This window comes from Diadema setosum, chromosome 13, assembly GCF_964275005.1.
Source record: "Diadema setosum chromosome 13, eeDiaSeto1, whole genome shotgun sequence".
NCBI classification, from domain to species: domain Eukaryota; kingdom Metazoa; phylum Echinodermata; class Echinoidea; order Diadematoida; family Diadematidae; genus Diadema; species Diadema setosum.
The window spans coordinates 13,031,332-13,048,661 of NC_092697.1; the positions used below are offsets into that span (position 1 = coordinate 13,031,332).

General features: G+C 36.9%; 1 protein-coding gene and 1 long non-coding RNA gene across 2 annotated transcripts in view; both read left to right on the plus strand.

The window, feature by feature from the left end:
• The first annotated feature begins 3,924 nt into the window (after positions 1-3,924).
• Positions 3,925-12,905, plus strand: LOC140237221 (uncharacterized). The gene is made up of 3 exons (XR_011901820.1): positions 3,925-3,969; positions 9,816-9,891; positions 12,849-12,905. It is a non-coding gene; the product is annotated as an uncharacterized lncRNA (long non-coding RNA).
• A 50-nt stretch (positions 12,906-12,955) lies between these two features.
• The window catches only part of LOC140236424 (uncharacterized), a 91,281-nt gene continuing 86,906 nt past the window's right edge, over positions 12,956-17,330 (plus strand). Inside the window, exon 1 of the mRNA XM_072316350.1 lies at positions 12,956-13,008. The gene's annotated coding sequence lies outside the window, so the exon portion shown is untranslated. The remainder of the gene's footprint in view (positions 13,009-17,330) is intronic.

A 17,330-nucleotide genomic window follows, 5' to 3' on the forward strand; every position in this document is an offset into this window, starting at 1 on the left:
ATTGTCCTTGTTCTCTTGTGTGTGCTGTGCTGTCTCAAATCAACTCGCCCACATCAAGAGTAAACTTCACTCGGTGATAAGGTCACAATCGAGAATTTGAGGCTGCAATCCTAGTATGATTTTTGCTCGTTTCAGGACATCTAAATCTGCTAAAACACTTAAGTCAACCAAAATTTTCAGTCTTTCTGAGGCCTACTACAATAATCGTCGCTGATACGGCGAAGTGACACAAACCCAAATTTTGGTCAGATTTTTGATTTTGAGTTTTTGTCATTAAAAGATTGCTTTTGAGGTACTCTAACAACTATCAAAATTTCGTGCCGTGAAAACTCATATTTTTTGAGAAAAATGAGAAAATGTAAATGTAAAAAATCCCGACCTTGGCATATCGAGAGTTGACGAACTGACGAAAAGTGTGTTCGTCGCTTCGCCGGCTTTTGTTTATGCATGGAGTGAATTGCATGTAAGAAGTTGACGAATTGACGAAATCAAGTCCCTTCCGTAAGTAATCGAAGGAAAATGTAGATTTCGTAGTTTTTCCTCTCATAAATTTGTTTGTAAATGCCTTTAGGACGTATATAATGTACCCTGATAGTATTCATTCAGAAAAGGTACAAATATTCATTTTGTCCTCAATCGCTATGTTTACGATCGTTGTTTAAGGTCTAGGCATCCTAGTCCCACACATACATAAATCTGCTTGTTGACCCTAGCATAAATGTCACGGCGAATCTGCGTGTCACTGTCAGACACTGTTTTATATTTGAAATGAGAGTTACAGTGTGACAATTTTGTCAAGTACTAGTACTAGATGTATCTAGAGAGTCTGAAATCTATAGAATGTCTGAAATCGTGGTTTAGAGCTGGGACTGAGAAACTAGAAGTTAAGCTAGTTAGCTAGATTCGTTGATCTAGAGAAGTGTAGAACCCCTACTAGGCCTAGGGCCTACGGCCCTAGGCCTGGCGGTCTAGGATAGAATATAGACTGTTTAACGTTAGGCCTAGAGGGAGAATTAGAGACTCTTATTCTTAAATGGTATAACGGTTAGGTGTAGGGACTGTAGTAGAAATTTCTACTACACCTAACCGTTTTACCATTTAAGAATAAGAGTCTTTAATTCTAGGCCTACACTAGATCTATAGTCTATCCTATTATTCCTAGACCTACCTAGGGGTTCTAGATCAACGATTCTAGTTTAACTTCCAGCTAAATTCCAATGGTATAACGGTTGGGTGTAGTAGAAATTTAAGAATAAGAGTCTTTAGTCAGGCCTACACTAGCAAATCTGGGCCTATCTATAGGCCCGTACTTCAATGCTGGTAACGGATTAGTACCGGTAGTAGAACTAGAAGTATTACTATTAACATTCTAGTATTATGAGACAACAGGCAACAAATCGTAGCAAATCAATTTCATGATGACATGACAACAGTCCGTGATCAGAGTCTGACTGTGGCTGCACTTCAGGCCCTGACCTAACCGTGTCCAGCCCCACTGGAAAGCCAATATAACTATACCCTGGATAATAATGGTACAAATGGTTCCTCAGACAGTGTAACTCAGGCCTGGGGACTGTTGGTACCAGCATATTGATCATTGTTTAACAAAACTGGTGGGGATAGTGTAGCTTTAGGATTTCTTCTTGGTACCGGTAATCCTTAGACATATCCAAAAATATGTTGTAGGCATTTGACAAAGTGTAGGCCCTATGGCAGTCAAAGACAAAGCTAGTGTAGGTGGTCATCCAAGTTCTTCTCAATACTGCCAATGTGTGTATGAATAATAGATACCACTTGGTCTAGATATCCTACCACTGTAAAACTAGTAGTTACGCTGTTATGTTACGTGTACCTACTTTTCTAGTGTACTTCTCTAAATTATGCAAGAATTTATTTATAAAATCTACAGTAGATAAACATAAAGATTCTGACCACCAAAAAAAAAAAAAAAAAAAAAAACTGTGTCTAGATCTATCTTTATAGATACAGATCTGAGGTAGATGTAGACCTTGTAACCAGGATGCTCATTGATAAGACCTAGTATAATCTGAGGTCATTAATCCCAAACTATGGGCCTACATGTTGAAATGAGACAACACAAAATTAATGAATTGTCTTTTTGTTCAATAATCAAAAACTTCAAAAAAGAAAAAAAGAAAAATAAGGTCTGTGTACATGTGTAGTGCATAGTTATGTTAATAGATTTCAAATTTGATACAGATGCCAGAAATAACATGTAATATATGTAACATATATACTCAAACAAGAGCTGTGATGCACACTTTTTATTTTGTATTCACATCATTGATTGCAGTGTTACAACCAGACTTCTGAACCTTGCTACAAAGCCCAGAGTCAGACCGCTGAACTTTAGCCGGCCCAGAACCAAGCTGCTGAGTACGTCCCCACAAGAGCTAGACTTCTATGGAAGTCCAGCGAGCTCGTCAAGATTCATCTAGGGCAAAATGCAAGTGTTTTAGTTTGAACTTTTGACTACTATACAGCATTATGTGTATTTTCTAAAACTGCAATTACAACATTGTCTCTGAATTCTTAGTTGCATAGTCACAGTCAAGAGAAGTTAAAAAGAAACAATGGTTGTTGTTATGTCAAACTAGATAATTGAAAATAAGCATTCTTTTTTTTTTTTGTAGTCATAATGTTGTAATCAAAAGTGACACTTCTAGGAATTGTATGCATTTTTTTTTTTACTTGACATACTGATCAAACCAAAAAGATTAATATCATGAAACTGGGTGGACCCACTTGTCTTCATTTAAAGAAGTCAATTTAGGCCTGTGGGAGGCGGAAGGGGCAAATACTGTATAAGAGTCAAGAGGATCAGGATGGAAAGTTGTCATAAAAAAAAAATGCTGAAAGCAATCAGTCATCAGATGACAATTACACTGACAAGTATATCTCTGTTTTCATTTGTTATCGTCAATGATTGTTTCCTAGCACTAGAAACAAAACTGAGTTATAAAGTACATACAATAGTGTACTGTTCAATTTCCTTAATTCAGTACTGAAATATTTTCATGCTCTTAGAAAGCTGCAAACAGGAATACCCTGCATTATCTATGATTTGAAACTAGTACACCTCCTTTTCACAACTATGCATTTCCTCAGTTTGATGGAGACTGCCCAAAAGCATCTCCAACATGCTTCAAACACCCTGCAAACTGCAATACATGTGTATGCTTTTAATCTGTATTATGATAGAGACCCAAAGATATAACTCTCCTTGCATTTGAATGAACTTTAAACAGTCAAGGACCAGACAATGGTAGAACTTCACCCAGCTATAGAGAGACAGGCTGCAGCTGAGTCTCATCCAGGTGTATGGCGCGACTGCAGCTGAACTTCACCCAGCCAAGAATCAGACTGATACACTCCATCCAATTCAGAGGTAAGGGCAGGAGAGCAAGGTGTTCATCAAATGGTCAATCGACTTTGGGATGGACGTCCTGCTGTCTTTATTTGGTATGTTCAGTAATTATTTCATAGCTCCTAAAACAAACTTGTTCTTTGATGTACTGTGATTATTTGTGATTACAACCCCTATTTCTTATATCGAAACAACTTCCTGCTATTACAATGTTGAAAAAAAACAACAATATTCTGCAGAGTTAATCATTTCAACCTGTAAAAACTCCTTATTACAGCTTGTCACTTGATACTAGTAAATCATTCAATCTTTCAACATCAGTTGTGGGGCTTTTCAGTTTGATGTTATTGCTAGTTATAGTGAAAGCTAGAAATACACCCATCTCTAACATACTTTCTAATCATACCATGTCAGGCACTCTGTGTTTTGTTTGTATAATCTTAGCTGTTCTTGTATTTGAATAAACTCCAAACAGGCAAGGACCAGAAAACAGGTGAACTTCATCCATTTCAGAGTGAAGGACTTGGGTCAAGGTGCAAATGGAAAAGTCCTAGACATGGATAGTCCACTGTCTTCATTTGGTATGTTCAATCATTTTTTTTTTTTTTTTTTAGCTCTTAAAAACAAGCAATGGACTAGAAACTGTATATTGATATCCATCTATAAAAGAACACAGGCATGCTTTTCTCAAATAATTACCGGTAAATCTGAAAGTATTAAGACTTTCCCTAAATAAACAACTTCAATAAAGATTGAAGTCAACCAATTTCAGGTGATGGCTTATGAGATGCAGGGAATTCATTCTTTCATATTCTAGCTATTATTGTAGACTAGGTGACAGGCCATCTCACCTCTTATGTGGACTGTTCTATAAAGAAGTAATGAAGAAACTAGTGCATTTATAGACCCCGTTTGGATGTTGTTTTTATGCCGAAGTCTGTGTAGTTCGTAATTGGGGCTTCAGTATTGCTATCAATAAATGAAATTGATAAATGCACTGGCATAGCAATGCAGCTGACTTGTTGCATATCCTGTTGAATCATATTTAATTTTTACCTCGGAACCTCCGATTTACACGAAGTAAGTTACAATGCTGTACAACAAAAACAAAAAATTGATTTAGTGTTTGCTGACATGAATGTAAATTTCCGTCAAAGGAATTTTTTTTTTTTTTGCTTGCGCTGTGATGACAGTCGCGAATGCAGATTTCATAGTGACTCTTTAATAGATCATTATGACAAAATCTTCCAACACAACAAAAATTTCTGAAATACTATGTCTTTCAAGTACATGTAAGTTCAAATTCAGATAAGTTCAATATCAAGTCTTTTTAGGCTATCATGTGAAAAAATAAGAAAAAGTCTATTGTTGTGTGGTGTAGTTCAAACACATGATAATGAATTTCAAATTCCATGTGTATGCTACAAATAACATGTATAATGTCAAATTTATAAAACATGTTGACTGTTTATTTTTTGACTGATTCTTTAATTTGTGTTCACATTAATATTATCAGCTTTATCTGATAATCCCTTCACTATTGTTGCTATGGAGCTTTCCATTATACTTTTGTCTTTTTCATGGTACTGGTAATATTAATCTCTTAAGTAGACCCGATACTTCAGAGCCCATTTCTCAGTATACTTTTCCAGAGTGTGTACTTCTTTCCAACATTCAAATAGGTTACAAGAATCAATTTCAATTCAGTTATAGACCATTAAAGGTTGAGAGTCTGCTTATGCAGAATGTACTATTTAACTAAAAATCCATGTTTGAGGATTTTTTTTTTTTTTTTTAATGTAGGGTAACAATTGCAGTATTAGGCATTGAGCTACAACCAGACTGTTGCGGTCTAACCCCTGAACTTCACTCAGAGTTTTGTCGTAGATGAGTCCATAGGCGATGGTATAAGTGCTCTGCCAGATATCAACCAAACCAGAAAAAAGACAAATCCCCTTTGAAAAAAAAAAGCAAAGTAAACAAAACAAAATAAAGCAAAAACAAAACAGAAAAAGAATAAATAGTATAGGGGTTAATCATAGCACCAGGAAAGTCAAACAGATTCATAAGTGAAAGGAGGCATTTCAAAATGGACAAATGCAAATCTCTTTGAGCTTAATTTTATCATTATATCATCATTACTATTGTTATCATTATAATTATCATCATTTTCATTATTACTATTATTAGTATCATCATTGTTACATTGATACAGAGAACCTCAGAGTGCAATGAGTGTGAACTGGAACGCATGTCAGTATATGCGAGTAAATCTCTGCCATGATAGATTTGCTGGCAGTTCAGCTGCTTTCTTGATTTGCTTGATAAACTATGACAAATATTTCTAATGATTATGAAAGATATAATAGCCATCTATTGTCATGTTGCCATGCATTCTTAATATTTCTACTTCCAGGCGTGTGACAGCAAACTTTATGTAACCCAGTTAGTAAATTTTATTTATCTGTGCAATTTCATTTGATTTTTTGTTTTTAATTCAAGTTCCATATTCCACATTCCATTTTCAGGTTTCATATTCCATTTGATTTCAGAGTAAAATATGTATAAGACAACATTCAATTTTAGACATAATTTCACAAACGCATAAGGACATGTAATACAATGATGTGTGAATATGAGGAACCTACTAAAAGCAATGCTTGTAGGATTTGAAAAGAAGAATAAAGAATAGCTTACTAATCACTGTACTCCTGTAATATAATAAATCTAAAGTGATTTTCAACTCGTAAGTTATTGGGTGACAAAATGCTCTTTTGTGTTTGTGTATGTATGAGGGAGAGATTGTGTGTGTGTGTGTGTGTGTGTTCTTGTCTATGTCTGAATGTTTCCTTGAGTTTTATATTTTGATTACAAGTGTACTTCCTACTGTTTTGCAAGTTCACTTGCAAAATCACCACAAAAAAAAAAAAATCTGCAATATAACTAAATGTGACATGATGCAAAACGGTGATGATACGTTTATTTGCTAGCTGAGAGTTGTGTGAGAGAGACAAAGGCGGCATGTACGTATTTTCCTAGGAGCCCCTCCTTAAATTTCCTTTATGTATCGTTCCCACTGAAGGACAGTGTTTGGTGAGGTGGTTCACCCCATTTACGCTTTTAAATAGAGACGACACATCTGATATAGAAGGATACAGAAAAAGATATACTGAAACATTAAATAGACCGAAAGTCATAGAGCTCCAATGTGCAAGACGGAATCACACCAGAAAATGCTAGAAATGATGAAAAAACACTGACCTAATGAACACTAATTTTTTTTTTATTATTGCTTTTCATGTTGAAGTTTTTTTTTTTCTTAACCAAATGATGTGAAAAAGGGGAAGAATAGAGAGCACATAGGTACATGTACATAATATATTAACAAGAACACAAGTTGATTTGTCAATGAACCATGGAAATCCACAGAACGAGGGGAAAAACAACAAATTACGTCTATATTATTTTGTTGTTTTGGCGTGGTACCTGGTCTAAAACTCCAGGCATGACAAAAGAACATTTACATTTTTAGAGCATGGGCCGAACCATGTAATAAGTGACAAATATCATCATTCCCATTGACTTACACGCATTGCGCCTACGCGCCGAGATTCGACGAAGTGACGCACAGCGGTATTTGTCACTTCGTCGTACTCGCCCTTATACACGGGGTCTATGGAAATCGCAAAAAGGGGGAATTCGACGAACTGACGTTCCTTGTTTCCACATTATTCTCATTAACAGTAGCCTTTGTTTCTCTGTGAAAACAACATTTTCTGAAAGCATAACTCTTACTCTCACCACTTTCAAAACATCTCATCAGTTTGATGGGGAGAAGGTATGAAATTAGTGCATTGCCGCTACCCATTTTTTTCAAATGCGATTTTCTCGGAATTGTGTTTTTGCGCTGCGCGGCGGTTTTCGTCGGTTCGCCGTATCACCGACTAACCTATCTTTGGAGTTTTACCATTGGTTTCACAGCAACATGCTGTTAATTTATAATTCATTGATGCCACATCAAAGTTTTGCATTTTTAATCGCTTACATATCCTGCCTGTCAGTGCTTTTCCATGAAAACCGACGGCAAAAGTCCATTAATGGATGATTATCACTAGAGCCAACGGGTCCATTATTCATGGTCCAATATCACAAAAGTCAAGCGAAGCGGGAAAGATGTAAGAGGACAACATACCACCCCACCCTCACAATTTCATTATGCAGTTTGTTCACATGGCAACGTTTAACTCCAATGTACAACATAGAAACATGGCCTAATGCGATAAGTGATTGGACTCCTCCACTGAATGACCCAAACAGATGCCAGGGACACTGATTGAGACATCACTATTTGTATTTAGATTGATGCAACATTTTTAAAGATATCATTGCTTAGGGCCCCGTTGTAATTTTTTTTTTTTTGGGACATACGGTATTATTCATTGTTGTATGTTTTGTTGTACTTTTGCTGTACATTGTACAAAGGCAATGAAGAAGAAAATGCAACTTATATTTATGTTTGTATATGAATGTGTATGTACAATGATGATACAGAAACCAATAAATCAAAATCAAAATCAAATCAAAAATCAAATGGCTATATATGTTACCTTTTGTGTCTTACTGATCATATCCTTGTTCTAATGCAACAACAATTTATAGTGTATATGCCAAAGTAGGCTTTATATGCAAATGTTCTACTCCGGAAACCAATGATAGCTCGGTCACAGTAATGGGTCACATTTTAGTATAGTTTTTTTTTTTTTTTTTTTGTCTTCTTTTTTTATCACATAGGCATACCCCGCTTTCCTTATTTGGTACCATTAAATCACCTGGGGCCCGTTGCATAAAACTTACCAATGAATTTCAATGGTAACTACCGTCAAAATTAGGCAACCAATCAGCATCAAGGATTATAAAATTTACTGCTAATTTGAAGACTTACCGCTAAAAAGGTGTGGTAAGTCCAGCGGTAAGAGTTTTATGCAACAGGGCCCTGGTCTTATCTTCTATCCGTTCCCCATTTCTTTTTCACAAACACTGATTACTCGGGGGCTTACAGCCAAACAAGCTATGGCTTTCATGTAGGTACCGTCATACTTCTCTTCGTACAACCCCATTTCGATTTTGACCAGTTATCATTGCAATTACTGTGTTATCACCATGTATATTGTTTGTTTTCTGCACATTGTTTACAAGGTAAAAGAACTTGTGTTATTATTTCTGTTGAAAATAAATGAATTGAAATTGAATTGAAAATAACAGGGCTTGAACCGAATCCGTAGATAACTGTAGTAAAGTACTTAAATATTCCGGCCACTTGGGAAAGTTGAGCCTATATGCCATTATAAGTCAAATGGAAAATGTTGGGTCAAAGTGGTAAAAAGTTTAAACGAGCTATCAAGTAGTCTGTGGAACATCTTTAGAAGAGTTTGCGTGAAGTACTATTAACCTTGTTCCTCGTAAGCCATTTTCAATATGTTCACAGCTCTGAGCCAGAGTGCTCATGCAAGAACAGCAAACACAGTTATCTACTACTGGATAGCATCCAAGACAGCAGATATTATCTTAATAAGTCTCCTACCCACATTTTCTATTCCTAAAGGATATTTTTGTCAGACATTCAGGAGGAGGATGTCGACATTTTTTTTATCACACTGTACATGTTTTAAACTGCATTTTGAAATTTAATAGCATGTAACTGTGACATAGAGGTATGATCTGATGCAACTGCTCCAGTTGATTGACGGATACTAAAGTACAGATGGTGCTGCACGGGACTCAGTACGAATTAAAAAAAAACAACAACAAACATTATCTTGTATTCACTAATTTCCGAGAGAATGGAAGGAATTCTGAACCACAGGCGGTAAACTTAGTTGGGCTTAGATGAAAACGGGGGTTGGTTTTCGTTTTGTTTTGTTTTTGTTTGTTTGTTTGTTTATTTGTTTGTTTGTTTCTGTATGTCTCCAAGTCAACAGCAGCTTGTTAGGAGTCGATCTGGCGAGATGAGTTTTCCTCTGCTCCCTGCTATACCACTTGCTTTTGATTACAAAGTTACATCAAAACAGTTTTAAGTGTTCGATTTTGTTTGTACAGCAATCACTTAATCGAATACATCCAATGACATCTATCTTACATTCTGTGACAATGGGAGTACAGAGTGTCTTTGTTAAGTACTTCCATAATGAACAAGAAATCCAAAATATGAATCTTTCATCTAAACCTCTTCCCCTGTCATTTTGATTTACTGTAATATCTAAAACATATTTCAACCTGAAATTATACATCATTTATTCTTAATGCAAATATGCATATGCGCCTCCTTTTATCCACATGCTGGTAGAACAATGCAGATGCAGAGTCTCTTTCTTGTAGGATAGAATTTAAATGGTTATGCTTAAAAAAATTCTCGGTTCTTCATTTTCAGAATACTGCTGGTCTACTGAAGAAGCATTCGAAACGTCCGATACCTTGCATGACTGCGGATCCTTCAATTACACTACGTAAGCAAATGTCGTACGAACTACTATAATTTATTCATTGCCACCCTACTGCGATTAAATGTTTTATGGCAGAAAAATGCATATTGATTTGTGTTGATTCTTGATACCCTCCACCACTAATCTCTGTACGCTCCGTGTGCGAAATAACCCTAAATAAATCTTCATTTTTGTGTAGATATTTTTTGTATAAAACGACTTACCGTGGAAAAAAATCTTGTGTATAAGTGTATGTATTTCTTATGTATTTCTTTTTCTTGTAATATGTAATATTTTTTACCTAGAATAGTTGATGCCAACCAAAGGAGAGGTTATCTGGTATAAGAAAACAGAAAACAAATCATACAGGTATGACACTAAAACCTATAGGCCCTACATTGTACACACAAACGTCATTGAAAACTTTTTATACCCCCGCCAAACGAAGTTTGAAGGGGGTATATAGGAATCAGCGGACGGTCGGGCGGTCGGGCGGTCGGGCGGTCGGGCGGTCGGTCCGTTGCAAATCTTGCGTCGCGAACTACTTCCTCAGTTTTCAACCGATTCCCATAAAACTTGGCACAGATGTGTGCCTTGGGTTGTAGATGTGCAAGACGTATTTTTTGACAGTACCCAAAAGTACGTTGCCATGGTAACGGCATATTATGGGCAAAAATGGGTACAAATCTTGCGTCGCGAACTCCTCCCACAGTTTTTGATTAATTTTTATGAAATTAGGTACAGATGTTCATCTGAATATGTTAATGTGGAAGACACATATTTCCGCAGTGGCAAAAAGTGCGTTGCCATGGTAACGGCATGTTATTGGTAAAATATAGGGCAAAATGCTTCATGGCAAAACTGCTTCATCAGTGTTCTTCCAATTCTCATGGAATTCATATTGAATGTTTGTCTTAGGATATAGGTCAGCATGACACATTTCTTGACAGTGACAAAAAGTATGTTGCCATGGTAACAGCTCACATATTATGAGCCAAAATGATGGAGAATTTTGTGTTGCAAACTACTTCCTCAGTTTTTGCCCAATTTCCATGAAATTTGGTACAGATGTGTGCCTTTGGTTGTAGATGTGCAAGACGCATTATTTGACAGAACCTGAAAGTACGTTGCCATGGTAACGGCATATTAATGGCAGAAGATCAAGGAAAGATCTTGCGGATTTAACTACTTCCTCAGTTTTTTGACCAAAGCTTATGAATTGTGGCACACACCTTGATCTTGGTGGGAAAATGTGGAAGACATATTTTTCGGACATGTCGGAAGCTGCGTTGCCATGGTAACGGCATATAAATGGCAGAAGATCAAGGAAAGATCTTGCGGATTGAACTACTTCCTCTGTATTCGACTGAAGCTCATGAAATGTGGCACACACATTGGTCTTGGTGGGAAGATGTGCAAGACATATTTTTTGGACGTGTCGGAAGCTGCGTTGCCATGGTAACGGCATATTAATGGCGGAAGATCAAGGAAAGATCTTGTGGATTGAACTACTTCCTCAGTTTTTGACAAAAGCTTATGAAATGTGGCACACACAATAGTCTTGGTAGGAAGATGTGCAAGACATATTTTTCGGATGTGTCGGAAGCTGCGTTGCCATGGTAACGGCATTTAAATGGCAGAAGATCAAAGAAAGATCATTCCTTGGGTAAGACTGTCGTCACGGGGCGGGGGTATTAATCACCTTCAGTGATATTTCTAGTTTGTGTGTGACACTGGTCAGTGTCCCGGCCGGCAAGCGTACCTTCGATTTTCACGAATAGTTTCTAGAAATGTGGGCAAGATGTGAAAAATGTCATGATATTAAACCTTCAGCGCAAAATATTTTGACTTAAACATTTTAGCGGAAAATGTTGGGGGGGGGGGTTGCTACTTGAAGCCCTGTTACGGCACATTTTGGTAACTGCACATTTTGGCAAATTTACCAAAATGTGCAGGACATTGACGGCACATTTTGGTAACTTTCGGCTTCTCCACAATCATCACCAAAAAAAAAAAAAAAAAAAAATAGTTGTAAGTGCAGTTAGTTTTTGTTCCAACCGAATGAGTTCGGCAGCTTAAAGGCCGTGTCACACCTTTCCGGGCAAGCTACGCGGACTTGTTGCGAGTAAGGTTTTTCCAGCACGCAGGAAAATTATCTCGCCCGTAGTTGCCCGGAGCTGCGCAAGCAAGTCCGATTTACCCGCAGCCAAGTTTTGAGCAGCACCTCGCAGGCAACTCCCACGCAGGTACTTCGCAGTCCCCGTATGCGGTCAGCGCGGCCAAGATAAAGACATTCTGTCATTTCTGTTGGACTTCTGCCATTCCTTTAGATGAATTTCTGAGTTGTCAGCCCCCACCCCAGATGTGACACGACCTGTAAGGCCGTGTCACACCTTTCCGGGCACGTTACGCGGGCTTGTTGCGAGTAGGGATTTTTCAGCATGCAGGAAAATTTTCTGCGGGCGGACAAGAATGTTTACGAGTTCCACACTTGTGTCTTACTTGCAAGACGCGTGCTACTTACGTTCTACTTGCGTGTATTCTGTTTGACCTGCGTGAGAACTTTGAAACTGATCCGTTTTCTATTACGAGCGACTTACGGGTACTGCGAAGTACCTGCGTTGGAGTTGTCTGCAAGGTGCTGCCAGTAAGGGTCTCCTACTGGTGTTCTGCGTGTACCCCCGCAACTCACTCGGAACATACATATTTTGAACATGCTCAAAGCCTTACCGTATCTGGGGAAGTTTGACTTGCGGGGAAGCAAATCAACCCTACCCTAGGGTAGGGTCCATGATCAGACTAACTTTGCCTCTTCAAAGCCTACTGATGAGAAACAAGATGAATGGGCATTTAAAATCAAAATGTTGATAATTGTTGTAGATTATTATTGCTTGGATATATAACTACTAATATAGCATGACTATGAACGGAATTATTGTTCACTCAGTTATCTTTCAGCATTATGATTCTCTATCTTGTAGCCATCCGCATGAAGGTTTAAACTCTCCAGTGGCCTCATCGCATGCTGCTGCTTGGCCAATTTGCCTCTCTGCTGGTCAAGAATGGTTTCAAATAGAAGGATGATCTCTCTCCTCCTCCTCGTGGTAGCAGTCTCTGGTGATGCCAACACCACTGCTGCAAGTAAGCATGTCATCAGACGTTGTATGACGTGATTTCCGTTTGGATGCATTTGTAGAATAACTGCTGAAAACAGTTGCCTTTTATTGTCAAAGTTGATTATGACAACAAGTTTTACCCCTCAAATGATGATTATTTTGATTCACAGCTAATTCTTGTGATAACATAAATGGCTTTTTCACAGCAGCTGTGCTAGAGTGATCTATGGGCAAAACAGCAAATATTTGAAGGCGTGTATACATGTAGGCCCTACTTCTTGGTAGACGAAGCATGATATCGAAAATAACAAACGTTATCATGTTCAATCTCCTCCATTTTTTCTCTCTTGAAAGGGATAATTATTTTGGGACAGGCATATCCATAGGGGAAGATTTTGACAGCTTTCCTTCATTACTCTGAAAATGTGTTTTGAAATTTAACGACATGAAATATTGTGTCATAATGGTATCATTTGATGCAAATTCCACAGTAGACTAACAGATATAATATTGTCAATTACTACTGACAAGTATATTATAGCTGCGCCTGTATTCAATAAATTTGGAAGGAATTCTGTGCAACGCGTAGGAAGCATGATTGGGCTTTGATGCACACCGAGGGTGTTGCAATTTTAAGCATTATTAGTATAACTTTTGAAGGTAGATTGATGGATATACCCCTTTTCTATGATGCTGTATCCGAATCTGGTTGATACAACTCATGGTTCAATGAAGGATTTAGATACCAAAAACTGACATTCCAATTTAAGGACGTTCCTCAATTAAAGTGAAGTCCATGTCATTTTCTTCAAACTTACCATACTGTAACTTTGACCCATCCGAAGCCCAAATATGTAAATAAAGCCATAGGTTCATGTGCTTGTTTTTCTTCTACGTGACTTTGAAGAATACAACTAGTCTGCCGTCCTGTACCAAAATGATCCCAACTATGTGCACAAACAAGTATTATGTAACCAGATTTTTGTTTTTCTCAGTAAATGAACTTGGCGGCTGAGGGTCAAGCGCAGCATGTACGAATGATGAACCTGGGTTTTTTAATATTTTTTTGCTATTGTTTTGTTTTTGTTAACGTCATCAGCTGTGGTGTTTTACTCAAAGCAACTTACTGACAGCTGATTATTTGTCGCTAGAGTAACTACGAGTTATTTGATAATAAGCCGTTGGTTGACTTTTCGTGTTTTCCCCAAATAAGAACAGAGTTTGTATTAATCGTTTTGGGAGTACAGATTATACAGTGTTGTAAATGATAAAGGTTCGTGGAAAGTGTATCGAAAATGTATGGAAGATGTACGCTGTGGCGTCACATGAACTCAGTTTCAGAGGTTTATTCCGCGGTCTTTTTGTTCCTCTTTACCGTCACACAGTACACGCGGTGTTATGCCTGTTACCAGGTAACCATCCCAACTATGTGCACAAACAAGTATTATGTAACCAGATTTTCGTTTTTCTGTGTAAATGAACTTGGCGGCTGAGGGTCAACCGCACACTCTAAAAAAGGTATAGTCAAATATGACTGATATCTAGTCAAATCTGACTAGGCAAAAGGGTCAGCTGGGTGCAACTGATAATCAGTCATTTTGACTATATATTTCTAGTTATATTTATTTGACTAGATAATCAGTTAAAGAATCTTACTGGATTTCTAGTAATTTTCACTATTTTTGCAAGTCAGTTTTGACTATTTATATAGTTATCACACTTTCACTGATATTTCAGTCATTTCACCATTCATTTCTAGTCACTTTTCACTCTTTTTATCAGTCAGTATTGACAATAAATATAGTCATTCCACTTTCAATGATATTCTCGTAGATTTTCACCATTCATAGTCACAGCATACACTTGCATTCTTTCATGCACCTCCTTGGCCTTTGGTGTTCGTGTCATCACAGTTCAATTATGCTGCAAGCAAACATCAAATCGAATCATAAAAAAATTGCAATAGCAAACCATCTTACATTCAAGGCAACATGCAAATATGCACTTTGCATTTGATTTAATAGTCTAATCACGGAACATTTTAATCAAAGTATTTTGAGAACATTTCATTTACATAATATGAGCGTCAATCCATGAAACAACATGAAATATTAAAAATTATTATTTTCAACTCCCTTAACCCTAAAAATACTGGGCTATTTTGAACCCCCCCCCCCCCCCCCCCAGTCTTTTAGGGTTAAACCTAATAGGCCGGGCTTGAGATCTTGGCTGTCGAAAAATTGGCACGCATGTCGCCCGTGACATTATCTACTATATTGTGTAGTTGCTTTTTCGAAAAATTATGTAATTTCATTAATTATGCATGGAATCAGACTTTTTGGTCCAAATCAATAAATGGAGGTCAAAAACAGTTATGATGTTCATTATAAACCTACTTTTGGCTGGTACCATTGTAAAGCCAGATATTTTTTTTTTTTTTCAGAGGAATTTTTTAGATTTGATTTGGTAACGTCATTTTGAATATTAACATTTTTCTGCGCATTTGTGCAGATTCTTCCATTCGTTTTATACACATAGGTCCGAATTCACAAAAGAGGTTTAAACCATGGGGTGGTTTAAACCTCCTTACGCGTACGAAAAATAAGTGTAAATAAGCGTACCAACCCATGCGCGCGCTTAAAGAAAACACATAATTGGACCGGATTCTGTATTCGTGTAAGCTTAAAAAACCTCTTTTGTGAATTCGGGCCATAGCGTTGGTCATTGCTGACATCGTATTCATGCAAAACAGAGTACAATGAAAGAAAACATATATTTATGAGATGAAAGTCATTGACAATCTAGTTGTATATGCTATGTACCTAAAGCTAAGAAACCACACCTTTTTTTAAATTCATTTATCAAATTCTACTTAGTGACCCTGTTTTTGAAAAACAATTCTTTTTAAATGGGAATTCGAGAAATCCCATTTGTGAAAAATTCTGTTTTTCCTCTACATGTAGCCTGTTGTCATTGTTCAGACCATTTTCAAACAAAGAATTCTTGGATTGTTATTATGTAACAGTTTTTTGAATAGCCTGTACTAAGGTATGAATATCATATAATAATGTTTTTGTGATGTTTTTATCATTTAGATTACTTGTACATTATGAATTTCTTTCAAGTAACAGTATGATCTTCTTACCAGTTTCCATGTTAAATGATGAAAGTGGCACAAACAGGATTTTGCATCATCACACATAACATAGTATAACTATAACCATGTATAAAGATCATCTGGACAAATTATTTTGCGCTTACTTTTTAAAGGAATTTGATTGGTTCGCATTTTTTGTCGCCTTGCGACAAAAAAGGTCACTTGCCTCTGTAACATTTTTTGACGCCTCATATCCCATTGACTTTGTACACAAAATGTTGCTGAGCTTTGTTGTGCCTTGTCTGAACAAGGCTTTAAAGGTAGTAGCCCACATTTGCAAAATATGTCAAAACAAGCAGTATAGTTGGCATGGAGTTTTATATGATTACAGTAAACATGTACAAAATAGCATTTCAATCTGCCTCTTACTTTGGTAAAAACATATGAAAATGTAACATGATGTTTCTTCAGATTACCTCTTGTTCAACAGTAACTCAAGAGTGCGAAGCGGCGGAGCTCAAGATCCAATCCAGGGACAACTCATAAAACAGCACGTTTGTCTTTCGTAATGGTGTTGTTCCGTTACGAATGAAAATTGCCAAAGTAATCCCAATATTTAAGAAAGGTAACAAGGAAGATATTAGTAATTCTAGACCAATTTCATTGTTGTCATCGTCTTCAAAATTGTTAGAAAAAGTTGTTTATTTTAGACTCCTCAAATTTCTTGATTTTTATGATATTATTTCTGATTCACGATTCGGTTTCCGCAAAGGACATAGCACTTCTGAAGCAATTCTCTCCTTTATTGAAAAAGTAGCTAAAGCAGTAGAAAGGGCTCATCACACAGTGGGTGTCTTCCTGGACCTCTCTTTGATTTTACCTTATTTTAATCATGGTATCATAGCTTGGGGGAACACACATCCAACCTGTCTCGACACCTTATAAATGGTGATTAGATGGTGATGAGGATCAAATGAATATGATAGTTTTACCCCTTTTCTGTGGTGCTGAATCCACATCTGGTTGATTCAAATTTTTGAATTTGTGAGGATTTTGAGATACATATTCTAAATCTTGGATGTCCATTTTGGTGGTCATCTTGAATGTCTCAAAAACCTCAAGGATTGCATCGACCAGATTTGGATTCAGTTTCCTCGAAATAGGGTGTAATTAACAACGTATTTTGTTTTGTATAAACATTTTATTAGGAAATATTTATATCAAAATTATTATCTATTTTTGGCGGCCAT